This window comes from Dermacentor silvarum, chromosome 1 (assembly GCF_013339745.2).
Source record: "Dermacentor silvarum isolate Dsil-2018 chromosome 1, BIME_Dsil_1.4, whole genome shotgun sequence".
NCBI lineage: Eukaryota > Metazoa > Arthropoda > Arachnida > Ixodida > Ixodidae > Dermacentor > Dermacentor silvarum.
In genome coordinates this window covers 125,776,444-125,796,392 of record NC_051154.1, presented here as the reverse complement: position 1 = coordinate 125,796,392, position 19,949 = coordinate 125,776,444, and the positions used below count along the sequence as shown (strand labels likewise).

Sequence of the window (19,949 nt, the reverse complement as noted above, 5' to 3'; positions counted from 1 at the left end):
GCAAGCAGGTTGTTTGTACCAGAGGTCAGAATCATACCTCTCCTAATCCTTCTAAATCCCCAGCGTTCTCTGCACGTGTTTGTGCTTTGAGCTGTCTTTATCCACACATCGCTGGTAATGGCTGCTATTGAGCATGGCAGATGACTATGGCATGGTCATCGCTGAGAAATGGGGCATCTCCCTTTGGTGCCTATATGCTTCATAAGGGAACTATTTTTCAGAAGTTCGAGCAATAGATGAATAGGAGGTGCAGTGGCAGGAGCACCGGAGCATTTTTTGCATTCTTGACTTGTCACTGACTACAGTGGTGGACAGTTTGTAAGAAAATTCTCAAATTGCAAGACAATATTATTGCAAGAGGCAATACTCCCAAAACTGGAATGGGCATCATACACACAAATAAACAAGCTGCAATTATTTCCATACAATTTTCAATTCTTTCCTCTCTAAAATACAGCTTTTTTTTTTGTATACCATAATTTTTAACACAGTAGATGCGTCTATAAAAAGATATGGCCACTTTTCACATTCTCTTCACACTATAGGAAGGCACACATTAAATGCAAGAACTAGCATAAACTTAAGAAGAACCATAATCTGAGGTCAATCTACCGGGTGTTTCAGCGAACACTTTCAAAAATTTTTAAATTGCCTGCGGCAGATAGCACAATTCTAGTTCATGAGCTGGTCTACTCGAAGAGGCGAACATTACTTGCATAAGAAGTTGAAATGCATAATCGAATAATTAACAAAAATTCACTAATTAAGTTTTTACCTAATTACCTGATGGCCCATTTTGCAATTTACAAATTGTAGCCGTGGAGTTCGCACGGCGGATTCACTTGGAACGAATTCTCAGGATGACACCAGTTTCGAGATAGTAATTCTCGAACTTTGCAGAGAAATGCATTGGCATTCCAGTTACTTTCTTAAATGGTTCGCTTTGTGCATTGAAGCACATAAGTAACTGAAACGCCAATGCATTTCTCCGCAAAGTTCGGGAATTAATATCTCAGAACTGGTGTCATCCCGAGAATTCGTTCCAAGTGCGCAACTCCACAGCTAGAACTTGTAAATTGCAATATGGGCCATAAGGTAATTAGGTAAAAACTTTATTAGTGAATTTTTGGTAATTAGTCGATTATGCATTTTAATTTTTTTTTTTGCAAGTAATGTCCACCTCTTCAAGTAGACCAGCTCATGGACTAGAATTAAGCTATCTGCCACAGGAAACCATTAAAAAATTTTTCAAAGTGTTCGCTGAAACACTGTATATCTTGGGACTGATTAAGGCGGTGGTCCCACTTCGGCGGCACGATCCCCCCGTTTTCAGTACTTTTGGAGTAACCGTCGCGGCTCTTTTACTTAGGATATAAAGTTGTGGTATATACCATAAAAAGCTTAATTCTTGTAGATTCGAACTATATATAATATAAGGAAATTGATTAATGTGATTTAGAAATAAATGCTCACGAACAAGCATGAGATACATGGTTTTTGCGAACTGTGTCTCAGTTGTGACCATATTTAGAAGAAACTACCGCACTTACTGCATTGCGGCTTGCTCTGTAGCTTTAGGACATAATTATCTAGTTCCTAGACGTAGCAAATTAATTTTTGATTTTTACTTTTTGGATAATTTGCTTTTGAAAATTGCCAAATATTGCAATCTTCTGTTGTAAACAGCCCGGCAACTACATGCTCAAGGAAGCTAAATTTTGGATAAAGTAGAGCTCAAGGAATTTCCATTTAGGACACAAAATTTCATTCGTGTAACTTTATTAGCTTTCCTAATAATGCGGCCGAAAAGAAGCAATATTTAGAATTCTGGTTTTATTTTTGCCCAGTTTTGTGGGAAGGTAATAAAGCTGCGAAGCTGCGCTTTAAAACTAATAAAGTTACATGAATGAAATTTTGTGTCCTAAATGTAAATTCCTTGAACTCTACTGTATCCAAAATTGAGCTTCCTTGAGCATGTAGTTGCCGGGCTGTTTACAACAGAAGATTGCAATATTTGGCAATTTTCAAAAGCAAATTATCCAAAAAGTAAAAATCAAAAATTAATTTGCTACGTCTAGGAACTAGATAATTATGTCCTAAAGCTACAGAGCAAGCCGCAATGCAGTAAGTGCGGTAGTTTCTTCTAAATATGGTCACAACTGAGACACAGTTCGCAAAAACCATGTTTCTCATGCTTGTTCTTGAACATTTATTTCTAAATCACACCAATCAATTTCTTTGTATTATGTATAGTTGGAATCTACAAGAATTAAGCTTTTTATGGCTTATACGACAACTTCATATCTTAAGTAGAAGAGCCGCCACGGTTGCTCCAAAAGTACTGAAAACAGGGGGCTCGTGCCGCCGGAGTGGGACCGCCGCCTTAACACAACACTTCAAAAAATTTTTCAAGATTTGTGCTCCACCTATTTCATTTAGCAAAAATGTATATCACTTCCAAAAGTGAATGATTTATAGGTTACTATACTAAAGCAACACCGGGGCTATCAGACACACTGCAGTGGTGGGCTCTGGATTAATTACTGCAACATAAGGTCCTTCATTGAGCACCTAAATACAACTAAGTGTCTTTCTTTTTTTTCTGCATTCTGCCACACCAGGATACAGCTGCCACAGCCAGATATCAAACAAGCAACCCCAAGGTCAACAGGATGCCACAGTCACTAAGCTAGCATAGTGGGTGCTCCAATGAAGGCAAAATATAGTTGGGAAGTCAACAACCTATGATGTAACCAAAGTTCAATCATAACCACCAAAGGGCAACTGCTACTTAAATATTTGTGCCCAGCCAGACAAGGCAGCAGATGTGAAACTCTGTTCTACTTGTTTCAGCTAAAATATATAAGAAAATGTTTGCTCTCGCTTATTCATTATAATAAACTTCCACTCATGTAGAGTGTTGATGAGTAGCACATGCATGCAGAGAGGAAAGAGCATTTTCACCACGACTTCTGCTGCAGGGCCAAGTGCTTGAATTCAAGACTTGCCATAATGGGCAATTCAGTTGCCTGTTAGCTCTTGCAGTAAACCACCAGTATACACTTAATCTACACCTTTCAAAGTTGCAGGGAAGGAACTAAAGTGCACATTTCATGAAGGAAAAAAAATTATGCAGATCCCACGCACTGTGGCAATCAACATTATGCAAAGCATTTTGTAGGCAGAAGGCTATTTATCATTGTTAGGTGTTTGCAAGCATTACCAGATGGACCAATATGTTCATGTAAGGCGAGCAAGTGTCTGCAATGACAGCAACAAGGTGCTGACAGTGACGGCATATCTGATTAATAGTATTTGGGCAAAGAAATATTGCAAGTTCCATTATGCTCTGGGCTGATCCGAAAGGTACATACACCTCAAAGCACTAGCTGCCTCAAGCAAATGATGGTGAATAGTGGTGCACTGTCACATTTATAAGCTACTTGTTATTATGCGATACGACACACGTAAAGGGCAGTGGTAAAGTTGACAGTTATTCACAGGTTTGTTTCCTGCATCTGTGGCCTAAGGACAATTGACACTCATGATCTAGTTCTTCTAAAGCAAAATGTTATGTGACATGAACACATGCAGCAATCGTCTCAAAGCAGTAGTTGGCATTGGCACGAGAGAAGTATGCATGGATCTATGAGAATCAAGCTTTTGTGCTGGGGGCCCTAAGTTCAAATTGGACACTTTTTTGTTTTGTTTTGTTTAAAAGGCCTGAAACAAGGTGAGACAGGAACCTACCTACTGTGCGAAGTGCCTGGTACAAGACAAAGAAAGCTTCACATTATAAAAGCTATCAAATTCATAAAGTCGTGAAATGATTGGGGATTTGAACAGCATTTAACTCCTTGAAGGCACTCTAAAGTGAATTTCAATTTCTGGTGTAAGTTGAGCAACCTAGTTCACAATGTTGTGGTCCATAGACAGTGATAAAGGGCTGTTTGACAGTGACTATGATGAACAATAAGTGTGAATAATTTTCGACCCTCTGCAGCTTTCTCATTTTTCTGACTGAAAAAGTTGAAAACGTGATCCTTTTTCTGGCATTATAAATAAGATCAATGCTTGTTAGGTTTGAGTGCAAACTGTTTTCTTACCAAGGTGTGCATTAGAATAGGCTAAGTACAATTTTACATACAAATTCTTGTGCGATTTGCAAGTTCTCGGCAGTACTTAATTTTGTTGCATCAGCAGAGCATCAGTAACACTGCAACACTTCACAGAACATTCAGTAGACTCATCTTTGCATCTAGGTGGATGTTCCCACTTTATATATTGCCCATGTCTTTGTTGTTGTTGCCTGCATTAATCAGATACAGTGAAACAAGAACTTATTTTCTTGGAGCAAAGCTTTCCTTGTAGCACAGGATGGTGCCAGTTATTACTTTTGGCACAATATGCTGAGTATGGTCCAACACGGCACAAGGATAATCCTATGGCGCAGAATGGCACAAATACCGTGGCAGTTCCACCCCTGCATCTGAACTCCATGCCATGAAGTGAATTTGAAACTATGTGACCAGCCCTTAAGTGGAGGGACACACACAGCAGTCTGCATTCATTACGTGCTAGAATGAAACACAACCACACCTTGATATAACAAATTTGTACTGTAGTGTAGAACTTCATTACATTGTAATTTCATTAGGTCAAGATTTCTATGTTTCAGGAGCAAATAAACACTACACAAGTTCCTAGAACAGTCCTTGTGGATGCCATAATTTTTTGTAAGCATTTATGAACAGAACCCTGCACAAAGATCACAAAATAATCAAGGGATCAAGAGGACTGATTTGTGCGCTTGAGAGAGCGTTAAGAGCAATGCAGATCACACCTACTGCTAGCAACCACCATCACGTAGCACAACATGTCAATGTGTATCATTGTGATGTCAATGTGTATCGTTGTAAACACCAGTTTGTTTACAACGGTGTAGTGAGTTGTAAGGCCAAGACCACTTCAACGTCATTCAGGATAACAATGTGACGACATGACACCAAGACAATTTGCGTTTCTTTCATCATCGCCAAGGCACTTGAAAGATGTTCAGCCTGCCTCGCATCTTGAAATTTTAAAATCTGCAGACTTAGGAGAGTCCTGCAGCTACTCGCTCAACTCGCCCCAACTTAGTCAAAGTGTGCAATCCTTAGCAAGCTCCCTAAATTATATGCAACAACAAAGATGGCGCAATGATGACAACGAAAATAAAACAGTGCCACAATGCACTAACGCAACGTAACATAACGGATGGACAGACAGAGCAAACCGTGTTTCAAGTTCTTAACTGCTGTCACAGTAAAATGTTGCATATGGTACCCCTATGCTATGTTAGTTAAGTGATGTACTTAAGCTTTTTTACATAAATCTAAAGTTGAGAAGTACAGCTAGCTTCAACTAGCCCTTTACTGATTTTTCATTTCTGAGGACAATGATACATAGGTAATGTAAAAACATGCTCCTTAGAAAGAACTAGGCAAAATACTGTGGATTTAATTTTTCAATGATTTACTCATAATTTCCCTTGCGCAGCAATCAAAATTAGGCATGCGGCTGGAATACTTGGCACTACAGCTCCGATTCAAACAAGAATATGAGCTTCAGTATGACTTCTTCCAGAATGAGAGCCAATATCTGAGGCAGGAACTGCAATATAGTGTATGTTGAGCCGGCATACTTTGGTAACTATTGAGCACATTGCTTTTTTTACAGCATGAACTTCCCTTACTGATATAACGTCTGAGCCCTACCATGTGCAAGGGGGTACCATGTGCAAAGGGGACGACAGTATATTTCGCACGTGAAGAGATGGAGAATAGTAAAGAATGATTGCACCATATTTGGGCTAACTTTTATCCGTATACGTTTTGGACACAACACTACCATAAAAGTACTAAAAAGTGCAGGGCACATGTCTCCTCCAATGCTGCTGTCCCACTAAGTACATTGCGAAGGTTCCCAGACCAGCAACCAGTGTGAACAGTTCTCACTGCACTTAAGCCACTGCGCATCATTGCTCCTCAAATTTTTAAATGCTCCTAGTCAAACCAGAGCTCAGCACCATCACTGATCTGGGAACTCCTCAGTGGCTAAGGCTGTCTGCTGTTGACCATAAGGTCATTGTTTTTATCAGCAGCTGTGACATAATGCAAAAACATTGGTGGACTGAAATTTTGGTGCACAGTTGAGGAATACCTGGTGATTTAAATCATGCTTCCACAATGGCAAAGCAGCCACTCCTACTGCTAGAAGAGGCTAGGAAAGCCAGAGAAACTAAAGACAGATGGCAACACCAGACTGAAGCTCCTTCAGAAGTTCTCAGACCAGCTTGCCAAGATGTCCCAGTTTTTTAGATGCAAGAGCATCTTATGCTTGGGGCAGTGTCCGTTCTGCGGCGTCCGCACCCATACTGCGCATGCGCAACTCTCCCTCATTCTCCTCTCCTACGCAGGTGTGCGCTCTCCTCCTCCCCTCTCCCCCTCAGGTGCGGCGCAGCAAATCATTGCATATAACTCTCTCTCTCACTCTCTCTCTAAGGGTACGCCGGTAGGCGGCGCAAGTGTCGCGGCGCAGTATAAAGCGCACGTTCGATGTGCTTCCATCATTCTCTCTCTGTGCAACGATGTGCGAAACGCCATGAACAACGTCAATGTCAGCGCTAGTTGCAGCGGCAGCGCCACTGCCGTGGAGCAGAGGAAGGCTCGAGAAGCCAAACGTAAACGTCAGCTTCGGCAAGCGGACCCTGAACTTCGGGCCAAGGAAGCCGAACGTAAACGTCGTCGACAGGAAACTTCTACGGAAGCAACACGGGCACGGCACGCCGAAGTGGAATGTCAGCGTTATCAAGCCGACCCCAAACTCCGGGCTCGGAAAGTCGAAGCGCAACGGCAGCGTCGAGCGGCAGCTCCCGATCCCGAAGCGACGAGGCAAAGTGAGTCTGCGGCCAGAGCAGCAACAGGTTCGAGGCCATTACAACGCCCGGGCTTCGACGATGCTGACGCACGGTTCAAGCGCGACTTCCTCGATCGGAGCTTCGGGCACAGCTGCAACGTGTGCGACCGGCTTTGGTTCGACAACAACCTGAGCAAGGTCGGGAGCGCCTAGAACGAACATCAGCGTAACGCGGCCGTAAGCGTGCTTCGACGCAACAACCCTCCTCTCTTCTCAATACATTCTCTCACTCTAACTTTCATTGGGTTGTGTTGCCAAGTGAAACTAAACGGAAACTCGATGCGCACCCCCCGCGATGCTTTCGCATTCCACCATGGTTACCCGTAGGGTGAGATGCGATTTTTTTTTTACGTAGTCTACTTGGGTCAGGTTATTTGTTTATCAGTAAAGGAGGTAGATTGCATTCTAAAAGAGCCAATGACACAGCCTAGAAAATTATAAAATATATTTATAGAGCAAAACCGCCAATTTACAAGAAAATGCTTTGAAATCCATGGCATTGTAGTACTGACATATTGATGCTGAGGTTTTGGCAATGAAATTCAGAAAAGTTAAGTTCTGCCTTCATTTCCCCATTAGTAATCAGCATTTTTCCAACAAGGGAGTGAAAATAAAGTTTGAAAAAAATACTTTATTAGTCTAAAGTTCTAAACTGATTTAGTTTTGCTCATTTGTGCCCCTTTAACCCGGAGCCTGCCACTAAATGCCAATTGTGATGCTTTCATTGAAGATCACCACCAAAATGCAGCTTTTTAAGAACCATGCAGATGGGAAAAAGCATTTGCAGATTTTTACCAAAAATTAACATGAAAGAAAAACATAAAAAGTTTGCAACGGACAATCACTTTCATAAGAGTGCCCATTTCAATGAGCTATTGATGGCTTGATTGCATCCTGACTGAATATTCTCCATGTCAACAAGTTGTTTAAAAATACAATTAAACACTTTCCCGAAATCTGAAATTGTACTGAATGGAAAAGCTACCACCAGCAGGTTAGTCTCAACAGGCGAGCAGCGAGCGCATTTCCTCACCAGATTGGCACAACATCGGGACAACCCCTGTCCCACCTGCAAGGCAGTAGCAAAACGACGATTGTGAGAACTGCGAGAGAGCTATGTTTGCTTGAAACCACTGGCGCCATCTAGGAGAAGTGTGCTCAACTATTTTATGCTTTCTTTTTTTTCTACTGGGTGGCGCAAGCATTCCGTGCGTGTTTTAGTTTGTTGCTTTGTTTCGAAGGACGGAGCTGTGCACGCACGATTTTCAAAGAGCAACATCCTTCTTCAAAAATGCCAGGTAAGACGCCCATTGTGTTCTCCGTGCTTCTAAATACGTCAGGCTCATATGAGAAAAATTTTATAGTTCGTACCGTATTGTAAACAATTATGTGTTCGAAAATATGCAGGCATATGCAAATTCATTAGGCTTAGGCTTTAGAAGCATGGCGTCGTGTGTCGTTCGTGTTCCAATGAAACGTATTCATTCATTATGTATTCCTTCGTCCTTGTAGGGGAACGAAGTCTCACCGCTGAAGAGGCATTAGAGATGTTCTTTAGCCTACCTGACGGTTCGGAAAGTGATGTGTCAAGTGATTCGGGTGACGAGTTTACCGTACCATCAACCTCGGCTTTGGCTCCGATAGAGTCATCGGAAAACGACGAAAACATCGAGCCACCGCCCAAGAAAAGACCCAAGAAGGCATACGCACGAAAAAAGAAACCTAAGAAAGCGCGCGCTAAGCCCATTGATCATGACAGTGACCATGAAGAGGAAGAAAACGATTCCCTATCAGCAGGATGGATAGCCGGGCAGCCTTGCGACATTCTAGTGAGCATCGCAGAAAATCCACCCACATACTCGCAAAAACTAAATGTAGACTGCAGCGCATGCGACGCGTTTTCTCTGTACTTCGATGAAGAGGTGTGGAAGATGATTGTTGAGGAAACAAACCTCTATGCTCTTCAAAGAATGATGCCAAACTGGCGCACGCTGACAGTGAGCGAGCTCAAGGCTTACATAGGGATGCTCATTCTAATGAGCATTCATAACTTGCCTCAAGTGTATCTGTATTGGAGTTCAGACAAGTTTTTCAATGTTCAAGAAATATCCAATGTAATGTCGTTTAGACGTTTTCAACAGATCACTCGTTGCCTGCATCTAAACGACAATTCAAAGATACCCGATAAGACGTCACCAAATTTTGATAGGTGCTACAGGGTGAGGCCTCTAATGGAAATGCTGAACATCAATTTTCAAAAAGAGTACAAGCCTTCCTGCTACGTCGCTGTCGACGAGTCCATGATTCTGTTCAAGGGTAGATCGGCAATGAAGCAATATATGCCGCTAAAACCAAAAATCAAGCGCGGATATAAAGTATGGAGTATCGCTGACAGCCAGACTGGTTACCTCTGTAAATTTGACCTCTATCAAGGCCGCACAGAGCGTAGGCCCACTGACATGGGACTCGGTGAGCATGTAGTGCTTTCTCTGACAGAAGACGTGGTGGACGCAGGTTCACAAGTTTTCTTCGATAATTTTTTTTCATCAACGAAGCTTCTCCTGCGCCTCCGAGAGCGAGGCGTATTTGCTTGTGGAACGTTCAGATCCAACAAGAAAGATCTGCCCCAAGAGGTGAAGGTTGACAATAAATTCAAGCGTGGATCATTCCTATACAGATCCAAAGGGCCAGTTTCTGTGTACCAGTGGCGGGACTCCAAGAACGTCCATGTGATGTCCAATTATCACGATCCCCAAGAAGAAGCTACGGTGGAAAGGCACAGACACAAGGCACAGTGTCCTTACATGTGTCGCAACAGACTACATTGACCACAATTGCAATGACAACTCTGGCAAAACAAAGGAACAGTCTGCTGCCAAGAAGTGCTGTATAACCCTTTTAAAAAGCATGGCAAAAATATATACATCTGCATAGATGACTACAGTGAGCAGAGCAGAGATATCACAGTGCATGTTAGCGACACACCCAGAGTCAATATTACAAACTCAGCAACTTTGATAAAGAACATGGTTGCAGGAGACAATAACATTGGTATTGACTTAGCTGCCAAGCTTCACTGTTGTTTTAACAAATTCAGATTCCAATATTTTTTTTAGGGACAGGCCATGTATCAAGATACTCAACTTTCGACCCCCCGGTTTCATTTCAATGAAAATTGGCTAAATTATTACGACAATGATATAAGGTGCCATGTTAAATATCATTGCTGTAGCTTATTGTTCTAAAGAGTTATGACTCTTACAACGTGTAGATGACTATAGTCATTCACAAAACCTACCACTGAAAAATTACCAGGAGGTTCGTTCTCCATGTGTGTTATATAATTTTATGAGGTACCAAGGTATTCAATTGTGGACCTACTTTTTACAATTCAGTGTGCTTATTATAAGAAAAGAAGTCACAGTATTGCTTGAAAGATGAAGCATTGATTGCAATAGCAAAGTATTACACAAGTGCACAAAGTAAGGTTTGTAGTTTTATCAGCCAAATAATTGCAGTAAACATTTATTTACTAATTAAATTAGAAAGCATATTGTCACGTGGGCACAGGCAAACATGAACCGATATCACTCGATGACCGCAAACACATGCTGTTCACAATGCTGACGTGATGAAGAGCGCAAACCGAGGGAAGCGAATGCTTCTGCTGTATCTCCCTGCAACATGTCTCCGAAACTTGAGATTACACAACCTCTAGCACTAAGCGCACGCAGACAGTGCACATGCAGCCACCAACCATCTCGGCTGGCCCAGCCTTTGACCCCTTCCGGAGATTACCGTATTTTCCGGTGTATAAACCATGCCTTTTTCCAAAAATTTTCATTGGTGAGTCATACAACAGTGCGACTTATATGTGCAATAAAACCATGTGTGCTTGCATGACCAATACAGTATGTATGTTTTTGTTTTTTGTGAGTACAATAAACCATGCGTAGCAGCATTATGAATAAATTGAATATTATATTAACAGTGGAGATGTTACTGTATTAACAGTAACAGGTGTATTAACAGTAACAGGTGTCCAGATATTGCTGCTGTATTAAAGGGGCCCTGAACCACCCCTTGGGCTTGGTGAAATAACATAGTCCGCGGGTAGCATACGTTGCTGTGAACATCTCAGCCAAGTTTTGCTGTCGTACGCGGTGCATGGAGCTCGCAAGCGAAGCGCAAAGTTGCCTTTCTCTCAAACACTCTCTTTTCAAAGAAGCCACGTTCCCCACTCTTTTCTGGAAGCTTTATTTGGCAATAAAGCGGATTCCCATATGCAGCTGCTATTAGTAGTTGAGGTCGGCTACGTAGCATAGATACGCCGCCACGGGGTGCCACCACGAGTCCATTGGCTAAGCGCACTGCAGCTCGCTGAGGACATCCACGTTTGGCTTACGTCTAGCGCGTCATAAGCCTCAAAATCGGAAGTCGTGAAATATACGGTAACATCCAAAATAAAATTTGAACTGCGCACCACGGTGACACTTAGAAGGCGGACTATTGTGGCCACGCCCCACTCTGCCATAAACTTCGCAGTGCAAAGCATCGATTGCAGAAGGAACGGGAGCACAGCGGAGGCCATGTTTGATTGCCAATAACCCCGCTTCTGCTAAATGCATTGAAGTACTTTTTGCGGAAAAGTATTTCTGAAATACCCTATTTTGACTTCAAGTGCCTTTCTCCACTTCGATAAAAAGTGGTTCAGGGCCCCTTAAACAGTTAACATCTGAACCATTGGTACAGATGTTAGATCGTAGGGCTTGCCATGCTGCCTACACAGCAGCAGTAAAGGCCATCACTGTCAGCATGGCTTCCGCGATATAGGTGCCTCCATGATTGAAGGTCACACTATAGTTTGCTGTTATAGTTTAGTTTTTCTTAAAGAAAAGATTAAACCCACAGAACTGATGCAATAGATAACTAAAGGGTGCCACAATTTTCTAGCGTTACAATGTGGCACATAAGATCTACCCATTACAAAAAGCACCAGTGGTTATCACCATGATCAGTTGCCTGCAGCAAGAAGTCACAGTGCTTCCGGTCGCTATTTCGCTTTTTGCATGCGTGTGTTCAGGCTCGTTCAGGTGTGTTGCGATCTTTCACCTGTTTGTACCAAGCACGAATGCCAGCAACATGCCTACAAGATCACGTAAAAGTTGGTCAGAGGGCGATGGCGGTTACCCATCAATGAAGCTTAAGAATGGCACGACACAAAATACACAAACATGAAGGACTGGTTATTCTGTGTCGTGCCATTCTTAAGCTTCAAACTATGTACCAATTAGCCCAGCAGAGAGTTAATTACCCATCGATGCTGCCGGCTGAAGTGGCTGAAGTTTTGAAAGTGTGTCGGAGGAAGAGGCCTTTGATCGCTTTGAGTGAAGTGCAATAAATATTGGGTTACTGCACCCAAGTTCGTTGAAGATATTTCCTGGTAGAATTTGCAGCTCACAAAACTTTGGTTTATGGAAATTTAGCGCCCTGAAATATCTAAAGTCAACATTTCGTGAGGAGTGTACAGTGCTTAGCTATTGAGACACGATACTTGGAGGGCGTGGCTGTTGGCAGTTATTGTCCCACCAGTGGGCGCTGGGGACACCGAGCTAATGCACTTTTGTATTACAAGAAAGCGAAAACCATCGTGACGTACTGCGACTGCATTCGGTTAAGTAGCGTTCACCCAGCACTTGCCTGTGGTGCAAAAAGTGCTGGCCGCCATAGAGTTCGAGTATCACGTTTTAATCGCTGAGCGCTCTACGTGCGCACATCATTTCATCATGCCAACTGAGTTATTATAGGTGCGTCTTATATACAAGCGCAACTTTATACCATTTTTTTTTCTTAGAAACTTGCGAGAAGTAGGGGCGCGACTTATACAAACGTGTGACTGATACTTGGAAATTACAGTACCTAAGACAGGGCATGGCGTCGCACGACTGGGCTAGAGGAGACGCACTCACTTGCCCCCTTCCTCCTGCCACTTTGCTTACGCACTCGAGAAGATGGTGTGTGTCAAGCCAATGTCCTTCTCCGCTCACCCCCTCGCACGCTTCCCCTCACACTCGCAGCATACGGTGTGTGGGGCGTGATAGGATCTTATCGCACTTGGACTTTATACGGAGCATCACAGCAACCGCAGAGGTGAAAATTCACTTTGAGGGTCCATATAACTGCTATGTGAAGTGCTTGCCCCAGAACAGTGTGGCTGGATCATCCAATATCGCAGCGACATCAGAAACATATCTGCTGTCATACAATGCCTTTCCTTTCTGGGCGCTGTCACCACATAAATGAGCGCATAAACGGAAAATCGCAGCCCCGTCCCCTGTTATCCTTGCTGCTACTGCCAGAAAGTCAAGCCGCATCTCCCATCCCGATTCCAAAATCCAGCGCTAGGAGGCCCCCCTATAGACAACACTCACTGCGTATAGACACTTTGCAGTGTCCTCTTGCAAGGCCTGGAGCCTGAGATTCACCATTACCATGCTTTTCAAAATAAGGTTGTTCATGGACATAAGCTCGGACTCAGTACCATACACAAAGTATGTGTCAACGTTAACAGAAGAAAAAAATGGCTCAATCAGCTGCACAAAAATTCCCCGCCCAATTAAAAAACTACTGCGGTTTTCATGCTAACTGTGAAAATGTGACAACAGCTACATAAATTTCAGGCAAGGAAACCAGCTTGCACAGGGAGTCAATGCAACAGAGAGTGTACTAACAACAAGCATGCGTGCACAGGCACCTAGTCAGTATGATGGAAGGTGCCACATATAAAATACAGGGCATGTGACTAATAGCCAGAGTGCTAAACAGACGAGTGTGCTGGCTGCTTGCCACCAAGAAAGCACCTCGTAGAGAAAACAGCATTTGCTCTTAAATGTTGGCATGCTACTTCAGCATGTAGTACACACAAGAGGAAAACGTGACAAGAGCAGTCGCACAGTGCCAGGATACAAGTCATGTGAAAATGCCAATGCTGTAAATTGACCAACTTTCTTCTAACAAGCTATTAACTGTACAAAGAACAAAAATGCTGGAACAGCCCTATGTCTTATGAGGGGCACCAAAAATAATGACGTTCTCTTGCACATGGATGCTTTGAAGTGTCTTAAAATAAATAGGTAACTATCAGAAGTGTAGGCCTTCCACATGCACACTAAGCATTGCAGCTCAAATTAATTCATTTATTGTTTTTGTTATATCATGAGCACCTATTGAATGTCTAGCAATTATTTATTTATTAAAAACTGATTTAGCAGAAGGATCAATTTGGGCTCAAGGAAATATTACATATACTACAATAGAACACAATACAACACAATAAACAAAATACAACACATTGCAGAGTGACCCCAGAGGGAAAAAAGAATCATTACACTAAATGAGCTCTAAACTATGTGACATTGTGTTCTAAAGCTTGACTCTTAGGCAATACCAATCTGTGAAAGTTCATGGAAAGAAGTATATACCTAAATAAGTTACATATTTATATGAAAATATAGCAGAAAGTTTTAGCACTCTTTGAAGAAAAAATAATCATTTACGATTGGCATTTGCAGTGTGTTGATGTGTTAACCCTAGCTAAGATCATTAGTTCTCTATAGACCTAGACATCTATACTATTGGGTTACTGCAATGATAGGTATGTTATTAGTAGTATGAAGAAACTTCGAAGGACCACTTGTGCAAGTGAAGCACATAGGTCAGCAGCTCTTTTTTTTTTTTCTTTTCTTTAGAATTGAAAGACCTTTGCTATGACTCATCAAAAAAAACTGAGAAATCCTGAATAATGATACCAGATAGCGGTATGACCTCAGAATATATTGTGCAGTTGTCCACATATACAAGCGTATTTTTACCATATCTTCTTCAATATAATTTATAAATATAGGAAACAAAAGAGGGCAAAAGCACAGTCTTGGAGGATGTCAGAATTTACTCCTTGCCTGAATATTACGTGTTCAGTGTTCCGCAATATTGTAAGCCATGCAATATGCTGCTAATGAGCAAGCACACTACGTGTTGCTCCGACTTTTGTAAAGCTAGCTCGAAGTGCAGGGTGCTTAGCTTTCGCCTCTATGTGAAATCGGTGATATGCTATAACAAACGGACAGTTAGGAGGAAGCACTATTCACGTGGCAGGGCTGACCGCAACGTTTTTGTGTAAGCAATGCAACTTAGAAGGCCAGGTCCGTAATATAATGCTGAGGGGTGTAATTTAAGCACAAACACTTCGCAAGCTAAATTATTTTGCCTGAAGTTCCACTGCATGTTTAGTCTGAAAATATGCTGAAATAAATGCGAAAGAGGCGCCTTTCTTGGTGAAAGGTAGCCTCGGCCATCCCAGCACGGCAGATTGATGCCTTCTACTTACACCAGCACCTTCTGGTGGCACCTTCTGTCCCTATATGAAACTTTTGAGGAAGTTTTCAGACCAGAAAAGGTAATGAAGGAGCTTGGTCATACTCTTGTACACCATGTTGATAAAGAAAAATGCCACTGCATTTGTTATAATTAGGCTAGTGCAAATATATATAGCAATTTTTGGCTATTTACACAGCCAAACAACATGTATGGTGAAAGCTAGGAGTAACCCGTATACTTTTTAGAAAGGCTGCACATTGTACAGTTAGCAAGCCCTTCTTGTTCAGTGTATGTATCTTGAGATGCATTATTTAAAAGGTGGATGTTTACTTCTTCACGATAATCACTTTTGGTTCACATTACATAAGAATTGCAAACCTATTTACTCCCATCTTTTCCTCTTTGTCAATCGTACATAGTATATGTTTTGAAATCAAAATTAACTATTGCCTGTTGATGCCCATCTGGGATCACCACTACTACAATGACACTGCTTGCAATAGCATTGAAAATACGAGTTGCTTCCACTAGAATTCATCACTACGTTGATGCTCTACGAGTGTTAGAAAGTATTGTAGTAACATTTAGACAAGCTTCATGCCGTTAGCTCAGGCAACAAAGGAGGTTGTGTAAAATATAGCTAGCTCATCATTATTTAAACATGTCTGAGCCTGCTCCGAGCTAAAATGTCACTTTCTTTTGAAGTCCACAAAAATATTCGCACAGGAAAAAGCACTGTAATTGTCAATGCATATCTACTGCCCTCATATGCTTGCAAGGACTTACAAAAAAAAAAAAAAAAGTTCATAAACATGTAATACTATATGCTTAGACTATATGTAGCACAATAAATCACCACCTGCATGTTAAGCTACTGCACCCATCCCCCAGCTGTGGAAGGCCTTATTCTAGAGACAGGTAGAGCTGTGTTTTCATCCCACAAAGCCAGAACACCATTCCATATCACAGAAAAATAAAGGAGTCTGAACCCCACCTTCAGCTTAGTGAACAAAACAGTCTGCAGATAGCATACACTGCTGTGAACATCTCAACAAAATTTTGTTGTCGTGCACAGCAAGTGGAGCTCACAAGCAGACAAGAAGTCACCTTTTTCTCAAACACTCTTTTCAAACAAAGCCTCCTCCTCACCCTCTTCAAGCTGCTGGCAGGTGCCTTATTTCATCATTTAGCAAATTCCAATAGACGGCTGCTGTCAATCAAGAAGGGTGTTTAGATGAGTGTGCTTCTTCCTACTGTTACTGTTCCTATTTATTGATGCAGTTTACTAAACGGGCTGAAGTAAGCGAAAATCTGCGTTTCGAATTTCGATAAGAATCATGTACTTCCTGCTTGGCCGCGCCTGCGCGCGTAGGAAAGAAACTTTGGCCACACTGTTTATCAGTGTCGTAGCCGTTGGGTCTCGGTAATTTCGATTAGTTTTGAACACTTACCTAGATTCGAACAACACAAAACTTAAGGTCAGACCACATGTACGCTTGTCAGCATGTGCTCACTCTTGTCAACTCCAGGCTAGACGCCTTGGCAGACATCAATTCGTAGCGAGTTTCAAAATGCGCAATTTGGACGTGGCTACTTCGCTAAGCTGATGTGCGCGCAGTTGACGTACATTTCATTCGACCCTCTGAAATTGTGTGATTGCTGTAGTATAGAGATAAGTGCGAAAGGAAATGTGCTCCTCATGCCACTCAGTGTGAGAAAACAGCCTCATCCTCCGAGCTTGGCATCTATGTAAACATACAAAATCAAATTTGAACTGCGCACCACGGTGACGTTCAGTAGGCAGAGCATTGTGGGTCCACCCTGCTGCGCCATAGCCTTCACAGTACAAGGTATTGAAGGAGTGGGAGCACCGCGAAGGGGATCAAAGGTGATCTTAAATTGCGAATAACTTCGCATTGGATGAACGCATTAAAGTACTTTTTGCTGCAAGGTATTTCTGAAATAGTCTATATTTTAACTACAAATGCATTTCTCGACTTCTATAAAAGTGTTTCAGGACCCCTTTGAACAAATTGTTCACGTGTCTTTCTGGCCACGAGTATATTGGTACGAAAAAACAGTGATAACTGAGCGAAAATGAATTACTAAGGTAATTACTTCACAAGTAATTGATTTGCTGAATTATCCTCAACAGAAAACTCCCTCCAGCATATCAAAAACACTAGTACAGGCTCTACATTGGGTTTCCAACAGCCAAATTGGAGCTTTTAGGCATCTAATTCAGAATATCAGAAATGATACATTGGGCTTTGTGTGGTTAAGGAACCTAGAGCCATTGCAAAAGAACACTTCGGCTAATTACTGGGCTATAAACCCTCATATACATCCTATGCCATGCCACTAGAGCACAAATATAACACAGAGCATGCCACGTCACTGGCTATCCCGCAATTGCAGTGGCATGATCGTGTCTCAGGAGGTGTACGCCAAAAACCACAAGTGAAGCCCTTACAGGCTTTAAAAAAAAACACACACACTATATGACTGTATTTTATTCACACCACATATTTCTCCTATTTCCCCCCTTGCCCGAGAGGGATTAGCCCGAGATGGATGTGTGCATCACATTTATGAATGTATGCACGTTCCTTAACAGTTCTACCAACATGTTTCATAGTGCAAAGCAACACTTAAGCTACTTGATGAAAAACTTCTTACTATATTAATACTCATACATTTTTCAGATATGGCTCAGCATTGCTGAGGACACTCAAATCATGATCTTTGTCATGGTCATTATGTCAAATGAGAAAATGACAATGCATTATTTTCTAGGGACAAATCCTTTCTGCGAAGTCTGCATGAATAGGCACCGGGCGCGGGATGAATTTGGACCGGTGGCGCCTTCGTGCGGCTGCGCCGCGAATGTATGGCATGTGGCGGCCGGGCCGCGCGCAGCAGGCGCTGCCTTGAAACCTAGTCTGATCAAATATGTTGCGTTTTTGGGTGCACCAACAGTTACTGAAACATGACTGAAACTGGTTAGGCCATTAAATTCAATCGTTGTTCATCGCGGCATCGCGTTTTTCAGGCGAAAAGTCTGTATATGTGCGGTCTGTAGGCAACAGCGCGTACAGTGCTCAGCAACTGAAACGCGATACTCGAATCGCATGGTCAGCAGCGCTTTTTGCACTGACTGTAAGCGCTGGGGACGCCAAACTGATGCATTGTGGTGTAGAGTGAAAGCGAGAACCTTAGTAACGCATTATGACTGCATTTGGTCCCACGGCACTCACCTGTGGCGCAAAAAAAAAAAAAAAAAAAACGGCGGCAGCCGCGCGCTTCCAGCGCTTCAATCGCTGGGCACTGTACATTTCCGACGCTGATTTGCTATGATGTAGTTGTTCTAACGTTAATAAAAGAGCCGTTCATACGCAAGAGCTTCGTGTCCCACTTGCCTGTCTTCGCCTCCGCAGTGTAACGGCTCCAGAGCTTGGGCACCGAAGGCGAACACTCAGATTTGTAGTTATTTTGCCGTCTTATCAGTGTATCAGTCTTTCTTTTAATGTACATTTTCCTTCGTAGCAATTCCAAACTCTGGTTGAGTCCGCCACACGACTGTGCTGTGCATCGACGGCGAACGCCAACGCAGTGCGTGTTCACACTCGCCGCCACCGACGGCTCCCGTCGCGCTAAGCTATATAAAATGGGCCGTGACTGAAGATTGGGCTAGTTTATAAGCAATTAAGAATGGGGAAGCATTGCAAAGATAAAAGAACTACAACGGACAGAGAACGACTGACACATGTCCGATCGGCGAAGCAGCTCAAGAAACAGAATAAGGAAGACGTATGTCACCTTTTTTTTTTCTCTCAATAATTTTTGTGTTCTTCGCCTATTTACATGATTAAATACGCGAGAATGAGAACGCGCACAGCAAAATAACATCTGGAATATTACTGCTGGAGTTCCACGTGTTATCTTGCCGCGGTGAGCTCCGTTCGCGTGGTGCATTTGCATCGCAATTTGCGCTAGTTTTCTGCTTTATATATTACTCGATGTCACGAATGTGATCTGCCTCGTACAAGTGACGACCTTTCTCAAAAGCAGACACACGAAAATGCGTTTTCCGGTGCGTCAGCCCTTAAAACCCGCAGTGCCAAATCACTGGAAGCACCGAGCGCTTTCGTCCCGTCGTCTGCTTCACATGCCAGTGCTCTGACAGCTGCCGTTCGCGGCGCTGTTCGCCAGCATATCGCCGGCGCGCCGCTGGCGCCTTACAACAGCCGCCCGGTGCCTATAATGAACAAGTACATGGTAATTTACTACTGAATCCCCCCGGGGGTACTTATCTAGCGAGTTTCGTTGGAAGGATAAAAAAATTGCAAAGATGAAAATGCAAAAGTTAAGCACCATGCCCCGCACTAAAAATAAAACCTGCAATACTGCAGTTTCCAAGTTTGTTCTATGCACTCCGGTGCAAGAACACAAGTATCGATTCTATTGCATTAGGAACAAGCAGACTATCCTTCAAAAACATAGGTGCTGCAGAGGTGAAGAGCTATTCCTTTAACTAGATCGATTACTATAAAATAGGTAACAAATTTCTTGCAGCATAAATGCTTAAGCAGCAAATAGCAACCATGCTCCGATTC

General features: G+C 42.6%; 1 protein-coding gene across 2 annotated transcripts in view; it reads right to left on the bottom strand.

The window, feature by feature from the left end:
* The window catches only part of LOC119436004 (tyrosine-protein phosphatase non-receptor type 1-like), a 72,537-nt gene that overhangs the window by 16,032 nt on the left and 36,556 nt on the right, over positions 1–19,949 (bottom strand). The window lies entirely within an intron of this gene.